Source organism: Schistocerca americana, chromosome 3, assembly GCF_021461395.2.
Source record: "Schistocerca americana isolate TAMUIC-IGC-003095 chromosome 3, iqSchAmer2.1, whole genome shotgun sequence".
Lineage (NCBI taxonomy): Eukaryota > Metazoa > Arthropoda > Insecta > Orthoptera > Acrididae > Schistocerca > Schistocerca americana.
The window spans coordinates 896,898,038-896,919,066 of NC_060121.1; the positions used below are offsets into that span (position 1 = coordinate 896,898,038).

Sequence of the window (21,029 nt, forward strand, 5' to 3'; positions counted from 1 at the left end):
TTGCTCCATATACAGATAGAATAACATCGGGGATAGGCTACAACCCTGTCTTACTCCCTTCCCAACCACTGCTTCCCTTTCATGTCCCTCGACTCTTATAACTGCCATCTGGTTTCTGTACAAATTGTAAATAGCCTTTCGCTCCCTGTATATAATATAATAAATATTATAAAGCGTTAAAATCCCGATATTCATTTATAAACACCCTGTGTTTTGAGAACACCGTTCCAATGGGGTGACAACCTAAATCTAGGTCTTTGTAATTCTGACAGCTTGCCTACTCCCGTCGATTCGCTTCTTCTGTAGTAGTTCTCTATCTGGAAATCTTAACAAACATGATGCCCACCGAAGAAATGCAAGTTCAACACGAACCATGGCGCCTGCAATCGCCGGCCCTACACAAGCACCTAGTAGACTTGCAGTAGCTGCTGGCGCAGTTTGCACTGGCGCAGTTTGCACTGGCTGCCTTCGCTTCCAGAAGCCCCGCTTCTGTATTATGCAAGTTGGGCCGTCTGCCTTTCTTGTGGCTTCGGCGCGTGTTCATCTCGTCCCGAGAGGATCAAGCTGTTCTTTATCTCCCTCGCTTTTTCTCCGTACTTTTGCAGACGATTAAAACCAACCACATGAGAATTCGCGGAGCCTCCGTTGTAGGCCGTGAATAGAATATGACCGTGAATAGAATATGAAGGAGCCATAACAATGGTGCCGACATAACAGGGCGCAGTGTCGGCTTTTTGTTCGAAAAAGGGTACGTAAGTACTCTTTACGATCCAAGCCAAATGACGCAGCGGTGAAACAATGCCCATCAAAACTCAGTCGCTTCGGAACAATAGGTACAGTTTGCTTTTCTGTATTTAACAAAAGCAAGCTCTGAGTGCATATTTTCTCCGAGTGCAGAAATGTGTGGCTGTCGTTGCTCGTAGAAACGATAAAGGTCTTACCAAATCCGGTAATCACTGAAGCTTCAAGCTGGGAAGCAGAACGTATCTCATGTCAAATACTGCCGATACGTACAGAGGATAGGCAAAATTATGTGAACAATGCTAGTTCAGATGGTTCAAATGGCTCTGACAGCTATGGGACTTTTACATCTGAGGTCATGAGTCCCCTAGAACTTAGAACTACTTAAACCTAACTAACCTAAGGACATCAGACACATCCATGCCCGAGACAGGATTCGAGCCTGCGACCGTAGCAGTCGCGCGTTTCCGGACTGAAGCGCCTAGAACCGCTCGGCCACCACGACCGGCAACAATGCTAGTAATAGGACGGTTGTGTTTGACATTCGGCAACGCAGGTAAGGCTCGTGCCATGCTGGACCGTGCGTGTTCAGTACGGACAAGGCATCAGTGCAGGTATTTTTTACGAGTAGTGCACACTTCGTATTTGCACTCAGAGGTTAAGGTCGACGTGCAGTGAAAGACCTAACAGAGTTCCACAGAAGGTGGTTGTGGGGGCTTGATTAGCTGGAGCATCAGTAAGCCGGCCGCGGTGGCCGAGAGGTTCTAAGCGCTTCAGTCCGAAACCGCGCGACTGCTACGGTCGCAGGTTCGAATTCTGCCTCGGGCGTGGATGTGTGTGATGTCCTTAGATTAGTTAAGTTTAAGTAGTTCTAAGTTCTAGGGGACTGATGACCTCCGATGTTAAGTCCCATAGTGCTCAGAGTCATTTGAACCATCAGTAACCAAGACAGCCAACTTATTGAATGTTTCGAGAGCAGCTGTTTCAACAGTCGTGACAGCCTACACGAAACATGGAAAGGCATCATCGTGTAAACATAATAGCGGATGCAAATCAGAACTAAATGACAGAGATCGTCGTGCGCCAACACAAATTGTGCTAAAATAACACGAAACTACGGCGGCTAAAGTCATTGCAGAGCTCAATAGCCATCTTCGAGACCCCGTATCTATCGACACTGTCCGCCGAGAACTCCATAAAGCGAATATTCGTCGACGAGCTGCTATACCGAAACCATAAGTGACGATAACCAACGCAAAGAAGCGTAGAACGTGGTGTCAGGAGCATAGATCCTGGACGGCTGATCGGTAGAAATACGTCACATGGTCCGATGAGTCAACGTTTTCGTTATTTCCAACATCGGGCCGGGTTTACGTGTGGAGAACGCCTACAATCGTGTTTGATTCCACCGGCTAAGCATGGAGGTGGAAGTGTGATGGTGTGGGCAGCCATATCACAGTATTCTGCTGGTCCCATCATTACTCTCAATGGCCATGTAACCGCCAACGTTTATGTGACCATTTTAGGTGATCAGGTGCACTCCCAGATTCAAATGCCCCAACAATAATGCCATATTTCAGGACGATAATGCACCATTCACACAGCCAGGACAGTACAATCGTGGTTTGAAGAGCATGCAACTGAACTGCAGCGTCTTCCCTGGCATGCACAGTCCTAGACTTGAACATTATCGGACCCTTGTGGGTGGTATTGGAGCGCTGACTCCGGAGCAATTTCCGCCTTCATCGTCATCATTCGACAGGGAAGGGGGGATCAGATAGTGGTACAATAAGTACCCTCCGCTACACACCGTAAGGTGGCTCGCGGAGTATAGATGTAGATGTAGATGCTGGAGTTAGAGGAGGTTCCGATCAAAGAGTGGCGTAACATTCCACTGGAGACTATACGATCATCATATGCCAGTATTCCAAGGAGAATGGTAGCTGTATTAAGGGCAAATGGCGTCTCCAACTCCTTTTCTAAGTAAGTAAGTACAGGCGTTCACAATATTTTGCCTGTCCGCTGTATGTTCATAGCTTTATCAACACATGGCAGCCTGCGATCGGTATGTTTCACGCTGTGCAGATTCTCTTGACTGGAATCATTCGACCGATGCTGGAGTATTGCTCCTCAGTATGGGAGATTTACAAAGTAGAATTGATAAAAGAAAGAGAGAAGTCGCTGACGCGCTCATCCAGTTGCAACGCCGAAAGAGAGCGATTGTGCACCACTGTGTGGTTTACTGTTAAAATTCCGAGAGCCTACATTCCCAGAGGAGTCAGCCAGTACATTGTTTTCTACTACATGTATCTTGTTGAATGACCGTGAACGCAATATCGGAGAGATTCGGACTCACGCGGAGACATACCAAAATTCGGTCTTCCCGCTCACCATTTGCAACTACAATACAAAAGTACCCTCCTCCACCCATGCACCGTAATGTGGCTTGTAGAGTATAGATGTTAATGTATGTGTACATACCGCCATCGTGTGTTAATGAATAATGAAAATTTTTGTGTTACGGTTATATCGCAATATTCCGTTATTATGGACGAAGTATTTTAATAGGACAGAGTGCCCAAGTGGCCTTTATGTTGACGAAGAGAATTCTAGGTCCTTCACATTACGATCTTTGTGTCACCTGGCTCAGGAGCGTTAACTACAGGGTTATTACAAATGATTGAAGCGATTTCACAGCTCTACAATAACTTTATTATTTGAGATATTTTCACAATGCTTTGCACACACATACAAAAACTCAAAAAGTTTTTTTAGGCATTCACAAATGTTCGATATGTGCCCCTTTAGTGATTCGGCAGACATCAAGCCGATAATCAAGTTCCTGCCACACTCGGCGCAGCATGTCCCCATCAATGAGTTCGAAAGCATCGTTGATGCGAGCTCGCAGTTCTGGCACGTTTCTAGGTAGAGGAGGTTTAAAGACTGAATCTTTCACATAACCCCACAGAAAGAAATCGCATGGGGTTAAGTCGGGAGAGCGTGGAGGCCATGACATGAATTGATGATCATGATCTCCACCACGACCGATCCATCAGTTTTGCAATCTCCTGTTTAAGAAATGCCGAACGTCATGATGGAAGTGCGGTGGAGCACCATCCTGTTGAAAGATGAAGTCGTCGCTGTCGGTCTCCAGTTGTTGCATGAGCCAATTTTCCAGCATGTCCAGATACACGTGTCCTGTAACGTTTTTTTCGCAGAAGAAAAAGGGGCCGTAAACTTTAAACCATGAGATTGCACAAAACACGTTAACTTTTGGTGAATTGCGAATTTGCTGCACGAATGCGTGAGGATTCTCTACCGCCCAGATTCGCACATTGTGTCTGTTCACTTCACCATTAAGAAAAAATGTTTCTTCATCACTGAAAACAAGTTTCGCACTGAACGCATCCTCTTCCATGAGCTGTTGCAACCGCGCCGAAAATTCAAAGCATTTGACTTTGTCATCGGGTGCCAGGGCTTGTAGCAACTGTAAACGGTAAGGCTTCTGCTTTAGCCTTTTCCGTAAGATTTTCCAAACCGTCGGCTGTGGTACGTTTAACTCCCTGCTTGCTTTATTCGTCGACTTCCGCGGGCTACGCGTGAAACTTGCCCGCACGCGTTCAACCGTTTCTTCGCTCACTGCAGGCCGACCCATTGATTTCCCCTTACAGAGGCATCCAGAAGCTTTAAACTGCGCATACCATCGCCGAATGGAGTTAGCAGTTGGTGGATCTTTGTTGAACTTCGTCCTGAAGTGTCGTTGCACTGTTATGACTGACTGATGTGAGTGCATTTCAAGCACGACATACGCTTTCTCGGCTCCTGTCGCCATTTTGTCTCACTGGGCTCTCGAGCGCCCTGGCGGCAGAAACCTGAAGTGCGGCTTCAGCCGAACAAAACTTTGAGTTTTTCTACGTATCTGTAGTGTGTCGTGACCATATGTCAATGAATGGAGCTACAGTGAATTTATGAAATCGCTTCAATCATTTGTAATAGCCCTGTATGTGAGCAATGGCAAGGGTGGGCAACCATGCCCCAAGACTGGCCCCAGTCCGATCCGCGGAAGAAATTCGTGAGAGAGAGAGAGAGCGAGCGACGTATTAGAATAGTGCAACTATTGAAATTCAAAGTGCTTTACGATGAATTAGATGTAACCAGTTGCATTTATAGGCGTTTATTTTTCTATGATGACATTTCAAGATACGTTTAGCTACGTATCGCGAAGATGTATTTGCAACAACGGCGTTGCAGAATTTTGCAGCGGGAGTTTTTAAGACGGCTGTTGTACAACGCCTTAAGTAAAGAAACAGTGTTCACGACGCTTAAAAATTGTAAACGTCAGTAGATGGGATGAACATAAAATTAATGTACGCTCGAAAACGCGTGTTTCGAGGCGTAAATTGTTGGCGTGGCGTGTCGGGAAAGGGGTGCTATTCGTATCGGTGTGTTTACCCGTTAACGCTAACGTCACGGACGCTATAGTTTCTGTTTTATGCGCTAGGAGCTCTGCTGTCGCGTCACGTGACGTGGCGGCCCATGAGCTTAAGCACTGTTTGTCGCTGATAAGTTGACGATTGGAGCGGTGGCTGTCGGTAACGGCCGTGCTCTCGCATTTACGGCTGCCGAGAGGAGAGGAGCGGTTGAGGGAAACGCAGCGTGCTTAATACGAAACCGGAGGCGGCACTCGCGGAAATATTATCCACTCAAGTGCCACTTCCGTCGGATCGGAAATCACTTAATTTGCTGACATATTCATGGTCGACAGTTTTACCTACAACTTACGTATTATTTACTTATCTATTCTAATGAAATACGAAAGTAGATGAATGTACAACTTACGACACAATGAAGCGAAAGTCAAAAGCTGATTTTTCGAGTCTGTTTGCACAATGCATTTATTAAACAGTAGACACAAGTAATATTTACAAAGTGTACTTGACTGTGCCTGAAAGAATTGTCGAAATAAAGTTCACTAACGATCGCTGTCATTTGTGCTTGATTCAAGATCATCATTGTCGTCGCTTGAGGGCGTGGTATTTATGACATATTCATCGATGGCCATTGCCATAATTCCATCTCGTGTCCAATACTCTTGCTCCAGCTGCTGCGCTTTCTTGCACTAACGTTGCCAGTGCTGTGCAATAACTGAAAGGAAAGCAGCTCTAACAAGATTCTGGAATCTTTCTTCGACATGTCACCAGTGACATTGTCGTCCCTGAAACTGTATTTTATTTTATCCCGTGCCAATTCTGTCGGATTTAGATCGTAGTTGTAGGGCGGTGAACGGACTAATTTTACCCACGACGTACGCTTTCACGGCTGCTTTGGTTTCCTTTATTTCAGATAGTTCAGCCTTTCTCACTGAGTCGTTGCGGTTTATCTGTCTTGCAATCACTCTAACATCGTAATCCTGAAATGATATTTATTAAGCATTCTGTCGAACTTCCTGCTGTGGTATGGCGTGCATTATCCACACAATCACAGAATTGGGTGGAATATTGGGAACCACCATATTTGTACTCCCACTCCCTCCTCCCACTCTCCTTCGACGCCGGCCGGAGTGGCCGAGCCGTTCTAGGCGCTACAGTCTGGAGCCACGCGACCGCTGCGCACGCAGCTTCGAATCCTGCCTCAGGCATGAATGTGTGTGATGTCCTTAGCTTAGTTAGGTTTAAATAGTTCTAAGTTCGCCGGCCGCGGTGGTCTAGCGGTTCTAGGCGCTCAGTCCGGAACCGCGCGACAGCTACGGTCGGAGGTTCGAATCCTGCCTCGGGCATGGATGTGTGTGATGTCCTTAGGTTAGTTAGGTTAAAGTAGTTCTAAGTTCTAGGGGACTGATGACCACAGATGTTAAGTCCCATAGTGCTCAGAGCCATTTGAACCATTTTTCTCCACGTCCGCTAGTTTCGTACACATAAAAGAGTTCGCAAATTAGTGGAAACAGTTTCTTGCATGTAACTTTATGGCAAATTAAAACTGTGTGCCAGACCGGGTTTCCAGGTTCGAGTCCGTTCGGAACACAGTTTTAATTTGCTAGGAAGTTTCAAATTAGAGCTCACTCCGCGACAGGGTGAAAATTCGTTCTAGTTTCATGCATCTTCCTGCAAGTACTTGCCGAATTTGTCATTTCGTGGAAGTTTTTCTCATACTTGCAGAAGTTTTGTGCATTCAGTATCGGCGCGAAAATATCAGTGTCGAAAAGGAGAATAGCACAAAGACAGCTGGGCCAAAACAAATGTACCATTGGAACCACTAAACACGTATAATTGTCACCACCAGTCAAGGAAATGCAAAATGAGTTTGTCAATCAATTTGTTTCACCAGAAGAGAAAGTAGAATGACAGTACAGACGTCTTTAAATTTTAACTGATTTTTTAAATTTTACCGTAAACATAAGCGCGTTACATTTTTAACAAAAGTAGTAATATTGCTTGCAAAAATCGAAGAGTAATTAAAACCTATTCTCTTGGTGACATATCACTCCGCACTATTGTTTCCTGCTGTCGAATATTTGATTATATGTGATGATCAAAATTTGCGTACCACAAAAATCAAATGAGTGTGTAATCTTATGGGACTTCACTGCTAAGGGCATCAGTTCCTAAGCTTACACACTACTTAACCTAAATTATCCTAAGGACGAACACACACACCCATGCCTGAGTGAGGACTCGAACCTCCGCCGGGACCAGCCGCATGCATCTTCAAAGCATTTAGTCCAAGTGAAGTTCTCTGATTTTAGTTAAATGAATAGTCTCTCTTGGTAACATAAATATGTATACTCTAAATTTTTTCTACTTTTTTAATTTTTATGTTTTGTTACGATTTTTATTCATTAATAATAAAGCAACAACAGTGGTGACTCCTCTGGTTTACAAGAAAACTTCTGCAACAAGTACAGGGTTATTACAAATGATTGAAGCGATTTCACAGCTCTACAATAACTTTATTATTTGAGATATTTTCACAATACTTTGCACACACATACAAAAACTCAAAAAGTTTTTTTAGGCATTCACAAATGTTCGATATGTGCCCCTTTAGTGATTCGGCAGACATCAAGCCGATAATCAAGTTCCTCCCACACTCGGCGCAGCATGTCCCCATCAATGAGTTCGAAAGCATTGTTGATGCGAGCTCGCAGTTCTGGCACGTTTCTTGGTAGAGGAGGTTTAAACACTGAATCTTTCACATAACCCCACAGAAAGAAATCGCATGGGGTTAAGTCGGGAGAGCGTGGAGGCCATGACATGAATTGCTGATCATGATCTCCACCACGACCGATCCATCGGTTTTCCAATCTCCTGTTTGAGAAATGCCGAACATCATGATGGAAGTGCGGTGGAGCACCATCCTGTTGAAAGATGAAGTCGGCGCTGTCGGTCCCCAGTTGTGGCATGAGCCAATTTTCCAGCATGTCCAGATACACGTGTCCTGTTTTTCGCAGAAGAAAAAGGGGCCGTAAACTTTAAACTGTGAGATTGCACAAAACACGTTAACTTTTGGTGAATTGCGAATTTGCTGCACGAATGCGTGAGGATTCTCTACCGCCCAGATTCGCACATTGTGTCTGTTCACTTCACCATTAATAAAAAATGTTGCTTCATCACTGAAAATAAGTTTCGCACTAAACGCATCCTTTTCCATGAGTTGTTGCAACCGCGCCGAAAATTCAAAGCGTTTGACTTTGTCATCGGGTGTCAGGGCTTGTAGCAATTTCCAAACCGTCGGCTGTGGTACGTTTAGCTCCCTGCTTGCTTTATTCGTCGACTTCCGCGGGCCACGCGTGAAACTTGCCCGCACGCGTTCAACCGTTTCTTCGCTCACTGCAGGCAGACCCGTTGATTTCCCCTTACAGAGGCATCCAGAAGCTTTAAACTGCGCATACCATCGCCGAATGGAGTTAGCAGTTGGTGGATCTTTGTTGAACTTCGTCCTGAAGTGTCGTTGCACTGTTATGACTGACTGATGTGAGTGCAATTTCAAGCACGACATACGCTTTCTCGGCTCCTGTCGCCATTTTGTCTCACTACGCTCTCGAGCGCTCTGGCGGCAGAAACCTGAAGTGCGGCTTCAGCCGAACAAAACTTTATGAGTTTTTCTACGTATCTGTAGTGTGTCGTGACAATATGTCAATGAATGGAGCTACAGTGAATTTATGAAATCGCTTCAATCATTTGTAATAGCCCTGTACTTGCTGAAAGTTCCTGAAACAAATTCACCCTAGCGACTTGAAGAAGTCAGCTTGAGTAAGTAAAAACCTCAGTGTTTTCTTAAGTTACTTGCTAATTGACACACGCCTTTCGTAATACTTCACCTCTAGGGGCAGCTTGACGTTGGCAGCGCTCGGAGACAAATGAATATCTTTCAAGTAGTGTCGTTTTTCTCCGCTTCTGGTAGCACTGTCGAAATCGTCAAGTTATCGTAGCCAAACAGTACGTATGTGAATCTGGCCCGCTGGTCACGTAAGGTTGCCCATGCCTGAAGTATGGCAACGTTAACTCTTGATCAACCTGGACTTTGAACTAAGGTCCGCGTGTTTCGTATTCTGAACACTTATATAAACAGCCCAGGGCCATAAGTTACCCTTGAGTTCACCACAGCGACACCGATCGTAAAGTAACGATAAGCTTCAGCCTGCCTTGACGCTCTGATTCTTCCGTTAAGCTCCCGCGCCCTAAATCCTTGATTTTTGTGTCTTTCATTATCTCTACTTGGCTTTTGTATATATTGTGCTAATTGTGGGATCGTTGTGGTTGAGAGACTGGGCTCGGACCAAAAAGGGGAAGTTTAAATCCTGATTAGAGGTTTTTGTGATAACCTAATTAGTTTCAGGAGATTATCAGAACGTTTTCTTCAAAATGATATACGACCGATTTCCTTTCCCAACCTTGTCCAAATGAGTTGCTGCTCTGTCGCTAATGACCTCGACATAGCTATTTTGCTAATATTGTAAGTTGTTGTTGTGACACTCTACTGCATCCCGACACTTACTTAGAATTTTTTATACCTTATTCCATTTTACACTGCCGAAGACTTTATTTTTGCCCAGATATAGCATGAAGGCGTCCTAATTTTTCTTTATTCATCTCTGTACTACCGAGCTTAAAGTTAGAATAACTTCTATTTTCTGAAGACGAACTGACCACAATATCCGATATTTTCTTCTGTGTATCGCTCTCCACAGCAAGTTGCAAAGGTCAGAGTGATTGCTTTGATAGTACTGACCTTGACTGACATAGCCTCTTCCGGCATTTTTCAGGAAATGTGATGTAATGTGACAGATGTGGTTTGATTTGTGGGGCGCTCAACTGCGCACTTATCAGTGCCCGTACAAAGTCCCAATTTTTTACACAGTGCAATATTTTCACAGTCCAATAGAGACACTGTCACGAATGATGATGATAATGAAATGATGAGTGTAAAATAAACACCCAGTCCCCGGGCTGAGAAAATTCCCAACCCGGCCGGGAATCGAACCCGGGACCCCGTGATCCATAGGTATCAGCGCTACAGCTACTAGACCACGAGCTGCGGACGAAATGTGATGTTACGTCTTCTGTTCCATAGACGTAGAATAACAGATCAAGATATCATTTTAGTTTATTTTCATATGATTTTAGAAACAGCGAGTATATTTTATAGAGTCATGCATACACACATATGAGTTCAAAATCTTTCAGAGCTCATTCAGGTACTAATTACATGTGCCTTCACACCTACCTCCTCTTCTTCTTCTGTCAATCAACAGTGTAGCTCTTTTCCATTGTTCAAACTTTCTAGATAACGCCTCTCACATATCCGCCCTAGCCTCTAAATTAGTAAGGGCTACCCAGGTGTACAATGTAGGTTTACACTTTTACCTTCGACGTCTCTGATTTTACACCTGTTCCACCAGTGCAGCGTTGCACAAATACACAGTATGTCCCAGCTCAATTAGGACTGCTTGTATGAAATTCCAGATTCCAATGCCATCTCATAACGAGTTGTGGCGTTACTGTTATTGAAGTTTCAAAAACAGCTGTGTAGAAAGTCAAAGCGCTAGCGTTGCCGCAGCAGGCATTCTCGCTGCGAATAACAGTACGTGTCTGACACTCCTCGGAAGATGGTAATGGATCAATGAGGCAACACTAATTTTTTTGCGTCCTCCAGTGTTTGTGGGGCAGAATTCGCTGAATTCGGCCCGCTTGCAAGCAGGCGGGCTCCTGGTTGCTTCTCCACAACGTCACCCCAACCCAAAAGGCAAACATTGTGCACAAAAGTTTGGCCAGCAAATGGCTAACAGTCCTGGATCATCCGCAGTAGTTGCCGGATTTGGCCCCAGCTGACTTCTGGTTGTTCCCCGGATTTGAAACTGGCTGTTAATGACATCCAAGAAAACTGTACTACAAAAGTACTAATTGCAACACCAAAAAATGACTACAGTGACTGTTTCAAAACACTTCTAAAACGTAGGTTGATTCATACAAAGAAGAAGACAACAACCAGCCACTATTAATACTGCTATTTATGTAAGCAAATAGCGCCGTTACCGGTTTCGAACTGGCAAGTTCATCATCAGACAGCTGTTCACATGATTTGCAAGATACACTTTACATAAATTGTAAATATGCAGTCTTCGTGACAACTTCAAATGTGGCAAATACTTTTTGGTGTGTGTGTGTGATGCTTTGCACAATATGGTGATGTACAAATTATATAAGTGCTGCATATATTTTGGAATATTTGAAAAATACAATCCTGCAACTTCGCGATTTTCGATGGCACCAACACACCAAGAATATTTCGCCACAGTGGAAGAGTAAAAATCAAAAACTGACGATTGTGTAAAGTGTATCTTGCAAATCATGTGAACAGCCGTCTGATGATGAACTTACCAGTTCGAAACCGGTTACGGCGCTATTTACTGAAATAAATAGCAGTATTAATAGTGGCTGGTTGCTGTCTTCTTCTTTGTAAGAATCAACATACATTATTTGTACACAACCACGGTCTCACTATGTCGGTTTCAGACAAAATAGCACTTCTAAAACGATTTCAGCTGTGTTTTGATTCGGTGGGGAAGATTGTTTTCAATAAATACAATGCTTTTGTGTACACAATCCATGACTTTTATTTTTCATAGCCACAGTCCAGATGGAACTGAGACACACTGTGTATTTAGCATCTAAATCTGCATACGTCGTTCCCATCAAATCCCTCAAGTTGCACCTTCACAATTCCTATTGATTTCCATAACTATCAGTACTCCTAGCGTCCCAGCGCATCCCCTGCGTAGTAACGAGCATACGGCATGAGGGAACTACACGCCACACCTAACGCACAGTGGAAGTGGAAACTGTTGCTATCGTAGCAGAAAGTTATTGGTTTCCAGCTTTATCCGTGTAAGCGTTGAATGCCGTTGATCGTCAAGGTGAGTCTGAAGAGTTGAAGCAGTGTTTCACTTCATTTAACGGGAAAGACGTGTTTGTAATAACTCCTACAAACGTAAAGCGGCAAACAGGAAAGGGGAAAATCTGCATTTTCTGAATCATTGAATGTTTCCGTAGGTGCGGGTAGAAACGCTATTGACTACCGAACTGTAGAAAATTAGTGTGGGTGTTCTGTTGTCCCGATGCTTACTGCTCTGTAGCAGACTATCCTGAGAACTCAGAGTATTCAAGCTAGTGTAAACCGTCATTAAATATGCTTCACGTTCCATTTGAAATTCTAAGACACCGTTTTTCGTCTTGCTAGAATAACACATCGAAGTTCTTGGCGCTGTGGGGTGCGTGAATTATGTGAGTAAAATATTGGTGTGTTAACTTCGACACGCGGTTGTAATTAACACGTTTCATTATTTTATCGCTTTCGCGATGTTAATTGTTGTGGCGGTTTACCACTTGTAATAGTGGCACATGTGACGTAACGGTTAAAAATGTTTGCGCTTAGTTAGAGGTCGCCGATTCGAGACCAAACGCCGAACAAATTTTCTAATTGCTCCTGTCCTGTAACATCATGACGTTGACCGTAACCATGTCGCAAAAACAGTTGAATTGCGATTCGAAGAAAATTTGATCCATTCGAAACCGCGATCAGAATCTCATCAATTATCGTTTGGTATGAAATGAAACGCCAGTTTTGTGACAAAGATATTACCCAAAATTCTATTTAGTTGGCCGACGCTTCAGAACGTTGGAAAGCATGACACGAGTAAAACTGAAATACTAAACACCTTTTTCCAAACCTGTTTCACAGAGGAAGACCGCACTGCAGTTCTTTCTCTAAATCCTCGCACGAACGAAAAAATGGCTGACATCGAAATAAGTGTGCAAGGAATAGAAAAGCAACTGAAATCACTCAACAGAGGAAAGTCCACTGGACCTGACGGGATACCAATTCGATTTTACACAGAGTACGCGAAAGAACTTGTCCCCCTTCTAACAGCCGTGTACCAAAAATCTTTAGAGGAACGGAAGGTTCCAAATGATTGGAAAAGAGCACAGGTAGTTCCAGTTTTCAAGAAGGGTCGTCGAGCACATTCGCAGAACTATAGGCCTATATCTCTGACATCGATCTGTTGTAGATTTTTAGAACATGTTTTTTGCTCGCGTATCAAGTCATTTCTGGAAACCCTGAATCTACTCTGTAGGAATCAACGTGGATTCCGGAAACAGCGATCGTGTGGGACCCGACTCGCTTCATTTGTTCATGAGACCCAGAAAATATTAGATACAGGCTCCCAGGTAGATGCCATTTTCCTTGACATCCGGAAGGCGTTCGATACAGTTCCGCACTGTTACCTGATAAACATAGTAAGAGCCTACGGAATATCAGACCAGTTGTGTGGCTGGATTGAAGAGTTTTTAGCAAACAGAACACAGCATGTTGTTCTCAATGGAGAAACGCCTAAAGACGTTAAAGTAACCTCTGGCGTGCCACAGGGGAGTGTTATGGGACCATCGCTTTTCAAAAATGGTTCAAATGGCTCTGAGCACTATGGGACTTAACTACTGAGGTCATCAGTCCCCTAGAACTTAGAACTACTTAAACCTAACTAACCTAAGGACATCACACACATCCATGCCCGAGGCAGGATTCGAACCTGCGACCGTAGCGGTCGCGCGGTTCCGGACTGTAGCGCCTAGAACCGCTCGGTCACTCCGGCCGGCCCATCGCTTTTCACAATATATATATAAATGACCTAGTAGATAGTGTCGGAAGTTCCATGCGGCTTTTCGCGGATGATGCTGCAGTATACAGAGAAGCTGCAGCATTAGAAAATTGCAGCGAAATGCAGGAAGATCTGCAGGGGATAGGCACTTGGTGCAGGGAGTGGCAACTGATACTTAACATAGACAAATGTAATGTATTGCGAATACATAGAAAGAAGGATTCTTTATTTTATGATTATATGATAGCGGAACAAACGCTGGTAGCAGTTACTTCGGTAAATTATCTGGGGGTATGCGTGTGGAACGATTTGAAGTGGAATGATCATATAAAATTAATTTTTGCTAAGGCGGGTGCCAGGTTGAGATTCACTGGGAGAGAAGATCCAAAGAAGAGCAGCGCGTTTCGTCACAGGGTTATTTGGTAAGCGTGATAGCGTTACGGAGATGTTTAGCAAACTCAAGTGGCAGAATCTGCAAGAGAGGCGCTCTGCATCGCGGTGTAGCTTGCTGTCCAGGTTTCGAGGGGGTGCGTTTCTGGATGAGGTATCGAATATATTGCTTTCCCCAACTTATACCTCCCGAGGAGATCACGAATGCAAAATTAGAGACATTAGAGCGCGCACGGAGACTTCCCGGCAGTCGTTCTTCCCGCAAACCTAACGCGACTGGAACAGGAAAGGGAGGTAATGACAGTGGCACGTAAAGTGCCCTCCGCCACACGCCGTTGGGTGGCTTGCGGAGTATAAATGTAGATGTAGATGTAGAAAGTCGATCAGACGTGTATACACTGTTATAAAATTTTTGGGGAACACGTGTATCAACGTCCGGCGTGTTAAATCTGTTTTGCTATAGGCGGTACCTGAGGCCTTATTGCATGGCTTGAGATCTTCGCTTTCAGTATAGGCAACAACTGAAATCATTCGCCATTTGTTGGCTGTGGCGTGACAATGTCAGGTGGCCGCTCAGGAGGGAGAGAGTACCGGTGTCCCAGTGCTTTCTAGTGAGGTAGGCAGATGGAAGTTGTCATTTGTTGACGTTCTGTTCAACCAGACGCATGCAATGCGTTATCTTAGCGCACTGCAAATTGTAATGGCAGTCTGTTTGATCCAGAAAGGATGGACTTTCGGTCGTGTTGCTGCAGATTCCAGTGCCTCTCCATATGTCATTCCTAGGTTGTGGACCCGCTACAGGAAGATAAGTTCTTATGGGACCAAACTGCTGAGGTCATCGGTCCCTGCATACTACTTAATCTAACTTAAACTAACTTACGCTATGGACAACACACACACAAACATTCCCGAGGGAGGACTCGAACTTGCGAAGGGGGGAGCCGCACGGACCGTGACAAGGCGCCAAAGACCGCGCGGCTACCCCGCGCGGCAGGTCAGTACACAGTGTGAGTTGGATAAGATCGCTGACGCTTTCAAGCCCCACGTGAAGACCGGTATCTCGTCATCTCTGGTTGCAGCGTTGAACGGTTACAGCCAGAGCACTGCAAGACGATCTCAGAAGGGCCACTGAAGCCGCTGTGCCCGATCACAGTGCAATGAACGGTTTACGGGAGAGGACCTGATGATCTAGCCGTCCTGTTCAAGTACTTCACATGACACACCATCACCTTGCAACTCGCCTTCAGTCCTACCGTTCCCATCTCCAACTGACAACTTTGTCAGTGGTGAAACGTGTTATTCACAGACGAGTCCAGATATCCTCTGACGCAAGGTGTTCTTGTGCGGAGGCCAGTGGTTAGCGGTACCTGCCAAATATTGTCAAGGAATTCGGCAGGTTCCCAAGGTTCTGTGATGTGGTGGTGAAGTTCAGTGTTGACAGCCGGAAGTCGTTGTTCATGGTCGCCTTACCTCCATGCAGTACATCGAAGAGATCCTGTTGAACCATGTGGTGGCTGCTGCATACGGTGGTGACCCTGAATTCCTTCTAATGCCAGCGCCCATGTGGCGGCCATGAGCTGGGATATCTTGCGAAGCCTGGACATTGAAGTAATGAAACGGCCGCGGTGAGTCGCGAACTAAACCCCATCGCACATATGTGGGACATGCTTGACATACGCGTTCGTGGTCGCGCTGTTTCACCACAGACTCTCCAAGAACTCTCATGGGCTTTCATTGAAGAATGGGAAAAGGTGTCACAAAGTGGTGTCTGTAGACTTATACGGAGCGTACCACGTATGTGTCAAGCAGTGATAAACGCTCACGGAGGGCGTACACATTAATGAAGCTCTCAGAGTCCGTGAAAAACACCCAAGATGATGGGACGAATGACTATTTCTACTTTGTTTTCGGCGCCCGTCGGAAATGATCGACGATGTAGTGATGCTTTGTTGTGTACTTTATTTGTGGAAGATAAAGGTACAATTTAGTAACATACCCAATCCTCAATCATTGCTCAGTGGAGTACGGAAGACGCCAGAAGTCTAGTTCACCTAATTCTTTAGAGCTGTGTGGTATCGGAAATTCACGGAAAGCCTTTCCCACAAGCGGGACGCTGTAGTAGCTGCAAAAGGTGTCCTAGAAAGTATTTCTTACAAGATTGGCGTCTCTGGAACTAGTAGTCATAGGTATCTGGCACCTATGCCAGCATAGTCCACCTCATGCTTAGAAAACCAGTGCCCTGCCGCTCGAACAGTCACCCACAAATAATAATCTGTCACATCCTGAGTGAGGGACTTTCAAATGACTTCGCGTTAAAATCTACGAATACAAGATAAAGTTAGTGCGGTGGCGAATGCTCCCAAAAGGCGATAATACCTTGTGCACCTACCAAGAAACGCAAGACACATGCTGATGTGTATAAGATTGGATGCAGACAGTTCGTTCGCAGATGACGAGACTGTTCGCACCTGTAAATGTCTGAATAGTGTCTTGCAATCTGGTGTTAGAAAGGAAAGAAGAAATAACTGTTCTCTCCAGTGAAATTTATTCCGTGCTGTTTGAGAATGAATTTCTTTCGGCAAATTTAAGCTAAGAAATCTTGGTTGAGTATCAGCGACATCTTGAATCAACTTTTTAACAAACATCGCTTTCGTTAACTTCAGGTGATAATGTCAGTATATGAGGACGAATGTGTTGAAACGTAACTTGGAGACTGTGCTGTCACTGGATTGATTTCACTAAAAGATTATTCTGTGCTGCGTCCACTTCTTGAGATTAACTTTTCGATATGGCTAAATTTGTGGCCGAAGTGTTACGAGAACTATAGTATTTTACATCACAATTAATCTCCTTAATTTTGTACCATTTGTTTCGTCAATGCTTTACAGTCATTTCCTAAAATAGTCTTGCCCCCCTTTCCGCCCCCCCCCCCCCGCAGAAGATTTGTAGCTGGCCGAAGTGGCCGAGCGGTTCTAGCCTCTTCAGTCTGGAACCGCGCTACCGCTACGGTCGCAGGTTCGATTCCTGCCTCGGGCATGGATGTGTGTGATCTCCTTAGGTTAGTTAGGTTTAAGTAGTTCTAAGTTTCGTCCCCTTGCAAGGAAGCCATCACCTTCTCGTTCAAAGCGCCGAAGAAGTTCTTCATAAGCATCAACACGTCATTCTCTCAGTTCAGGAGTCAGTGCCGTGGCACCCATCTTGCAGACACTTTGTGAAACTGGAGCACATCATGCACAATGTGGTGTGCTGACCCATGACTAATCTGTAAACATGCTGCAATGTCATTCAGTGTCACTCGGCGGTTTTCCTTCACTATGGCTTCAACTGCTTCAATGTTCTGTGGAGTCACAACTCGTTGTGCCTGACCTGGACGAGGAGCATCTTCCACTGAAGTCACACCATTTGCGAACTTCCTACTCCATTCGTAGACTTGTTGCTGTGACAAACATGCATCACCTTACTGAAACTTCATGCGTCGATGAACTTCAATAGGTTTTACACCTTCACTACTCAAAAACCAAGTAACAGAACGCTGTTCTTCCCTGGTGCAAGTCGCAAGTGGGGCGGCCATCTTTATACTGATACTGCGACGGTGTGTGTGCATCTGCACTATGCTGCCACCTATAGGCCATTCTGCACGCTGTTTGTAGCACGCTTACCAACTTACAGGATAACGGCGCGAAATTTGGATTTGTTATTAGAAATTTAAGGTTTTCATTTGACTCACCCTCGTATAACGCTTCTCTTTTTAGTTTAACGACTGCCTTTGCCCACTTTAACTCAAATGGCAACTATTTTTTCGATTAATGAATAATCAGCGTGTTTAATTTAGGCCATTTCAGAACAATATTCTCACGTGCACGCAACCGTCATCATCATCTTATCAGAATTGCTAAAAGCTTGTGTGATGTTGAGTCGGCAACTGTGGACAGTATTTCCCCTTCGTTGCAGTCCTATAACATTTCAGTCATTTTCTACCTCAGTCAGGGATACAGCACATCAACCTGCATCAAGGATGCCACTGGACCTTATTTCTTCGTCGACCGCGTGTGTGAATGTGTGTGCCCTCTTGGGAGAGAGGTTAATTCGTCGCGACCTACATTCCACACCACGGCGGAGACTTATAAACTTGTCTTAATATGTTGCTGAACCTTGATACAAGCAACGCCTATGAAGCAGTTGACGTGGCGCAGTTTTACCTCAGAAGGAGAAATCATTTGCAAGTATTAATCTTAACTGAACGTAAGCTCTGGAAATACAAGAAGACACTGAGGTTGTAAACACAAGCGAAGAGCATAACATCTAAGGCGTTATATCGTTAAGTTTACTTAGGTGACTGAACGAAGAGTAGGAGGAGAAGTACGAGGCATGTACAGAAAGAAAGAACCGCATTAGAAAAAAGAAACTTCATAAAATATTTTTTTTTTCAAACAAAAGTTTATTCTTACAAGGAAGAGCATTTCTTACACTATTTTTCTACATAAGGGGCTATTCAAAAAGAAGGAACAGATTTCAAACATTTATATCTTCCAAGTTGCAAAACGGTTCAAATGGCTCTGAGCACTATGGGACTTAACATCTGAGGTCATCAGTCCCCTAGAACTTAGAACTACTTAAACTTAACTAACCTAAGGACATCACACACATCCATGCCCCAGGCAGGATTCGAACCTGCGACCGTAGCGGTCATGCGGTTCCAGACTGAAGCGCCTAGAACCGCACGGCCACACCGGCCGGCTCGAAATTGCAAAAGGCAGCACCATAATTCCAACGTTCCGGGCAACGGTTTAAAATTGTAACAGTCCGGGTAGACGTTCCAGTCACGGCCGCATTCTTTTCGAGCGAGACAAAAATTTTTTATATTTGTAATACACGAAATGTGTTCAAAAACAGCGCCAACTGTTTGTTTATTTATTTTTAATTTTTGAAAGGATTTATATATTCTTTTCATCGATGTTATTCCCTAAAAAACTGTCGCCAATAGAAATTATACACCAATCCCCGAAATACTTCTGGAACTCGATGTTCGTGAAAAATTTTAACTTCCTCAGTGATGCGTTTTAATCTCACCTACGCTCGTAAAACACAGCTCTTTAAGGCTTTCTTCATTTCTGGTAACAGAAAAGAGTCACATGGGACAATGGCTGGCGAATATGCGGGTTGAGGCGTCATTAGAGTATTGTTTTTTGTCCAAAAATTCACGAACAAGCAGCGAACCCTAAACAGCTGCTTGTGGCGGAGTACAGTCCGTGAATTATTTTGCCACAAATCTGGGAGGTATTTTTCGGGTTTCTTCAGACGTTGGCGTTGAAATCGTAGGTAGTGCTCTTTATTGTTCGTTCAACCTTGTGACAAGAACTAATTGTTCACAATGCCGTTAAAATCGAATGCCACAGTGAGCATAAGCTTCACGTTCGACCGCACTTGTCGAGATTTTCGGTCTTAGCGAGCAAGAATGATTCCGCTGGGACGTTTAGCCATAGTTCCGACATCATATCCGTAAACCCCCGTTTCATCACCTGTTATGACACGTTTCAGTAGTTGCGCAAAGTTGTTGACTACACCTAGCGACTCCTGAGCAATTTGCATCCGCAGCTGTTTTTGTTCCAAGTTCAACACAGTTGTTTGCTGTCTCGCTTGTCGTTCCTAAACATCCGAAAAAATTTCATAGCCTGAGCCACCTGATATGCCTCCACCATCAGCGACCACTCTTGACTGTGATTCGACGATCCTTCATAATATAAGGGGCGTTCAAAAAGAATCGAGCCAGAGGCATAATTACAGAAACCAGTACTTGTATGTTAGAAGTATTGACCCTGGCTGTTGAGACACTTATCCCACTGTGACACAAGGCGGTGAATGGCTGTCTCATAAAATTCCCAGGGCTGTGATGTTAACCACTTCCGCACGTACAGCTGGGTGTCGTTGTCCGAAGTGAATCCTTTGCTCCTCAGAGCCTGTTTAAGGGGACCAAAAATGACGTAATCACAGGGAGAGAGGTCCGGATTGTATTTAGGGTGTCCGAACCTCCCATTTGAATTTCTGCAGGAGTGCCGTGACTGTATTGGCCGTACGAGGCTTTGCATTGTCGTGGAGCAGAATGACCCCACGGGTGAGATTGCCTGGTCGTTTTGATTTTATCGCTTGGCGAAGGGTGGCCAATATTTTTAAGTAACGCTGGGCATCCAATTGTTGTCCCGTGCTGCAGGGTGTGAATCAGAAGGGGGACTTCTTGGTCAAAGAAGAACGCCAGCATAACCTTTCAGATTCACCTCGGACGACGACGCCCAGCTGTACGTGGGGAACTAGTTAAGATAGCAGTCCCGGGAATTTTATGAGACAGCCATTCACGGAATTTTATGAGACAGTCATTCACCGCCTTGTGTCACAGTGGGACAAGTGTCTCAACAGCCAGGGTCAATACTTCTAACATACAGGGGGTTTCTGTAATCATGTCTCCGGTTCGTTTCTTTTTGAACGCCCCTAATAATTTCATTCAGTTTTTCACGATTTCATCGCTTTGTAATAATGCTGAAGTGTCCAGGACGCTCGTCATCCTCAGCATTTTCACGCCCTTCTTGGAAACACTTACACCACTAGTAACCCCTTGTTTTGCACATAGCAATGTCACTAAAGCCATATTTAACATTTACAAAACTTTACTACACTTTACTCAGTTCTTGTAGCAAACTTGAATACAAATTGTACGACACATTTTTACACAGGGCGTCCGAGGGGGAGTGGT

The 21,029-nt window shown here is 44.6% G+C and overlaps 1 protein-coding gene across 1 annotated transcript in view; it reads left to right on the forward strand.

Moving 5' to 3' along the window:
• LOC124607371 (TBC1 domain family member 12-like) overlaps window positions 1-21,029 on the forward strand; it is a 325,279-nt gene that overhangs the window by 41,092 nt on the left and 263,158 nt on the right. The gene's annotated exons all lie outside the window — the stretch shown is intronic.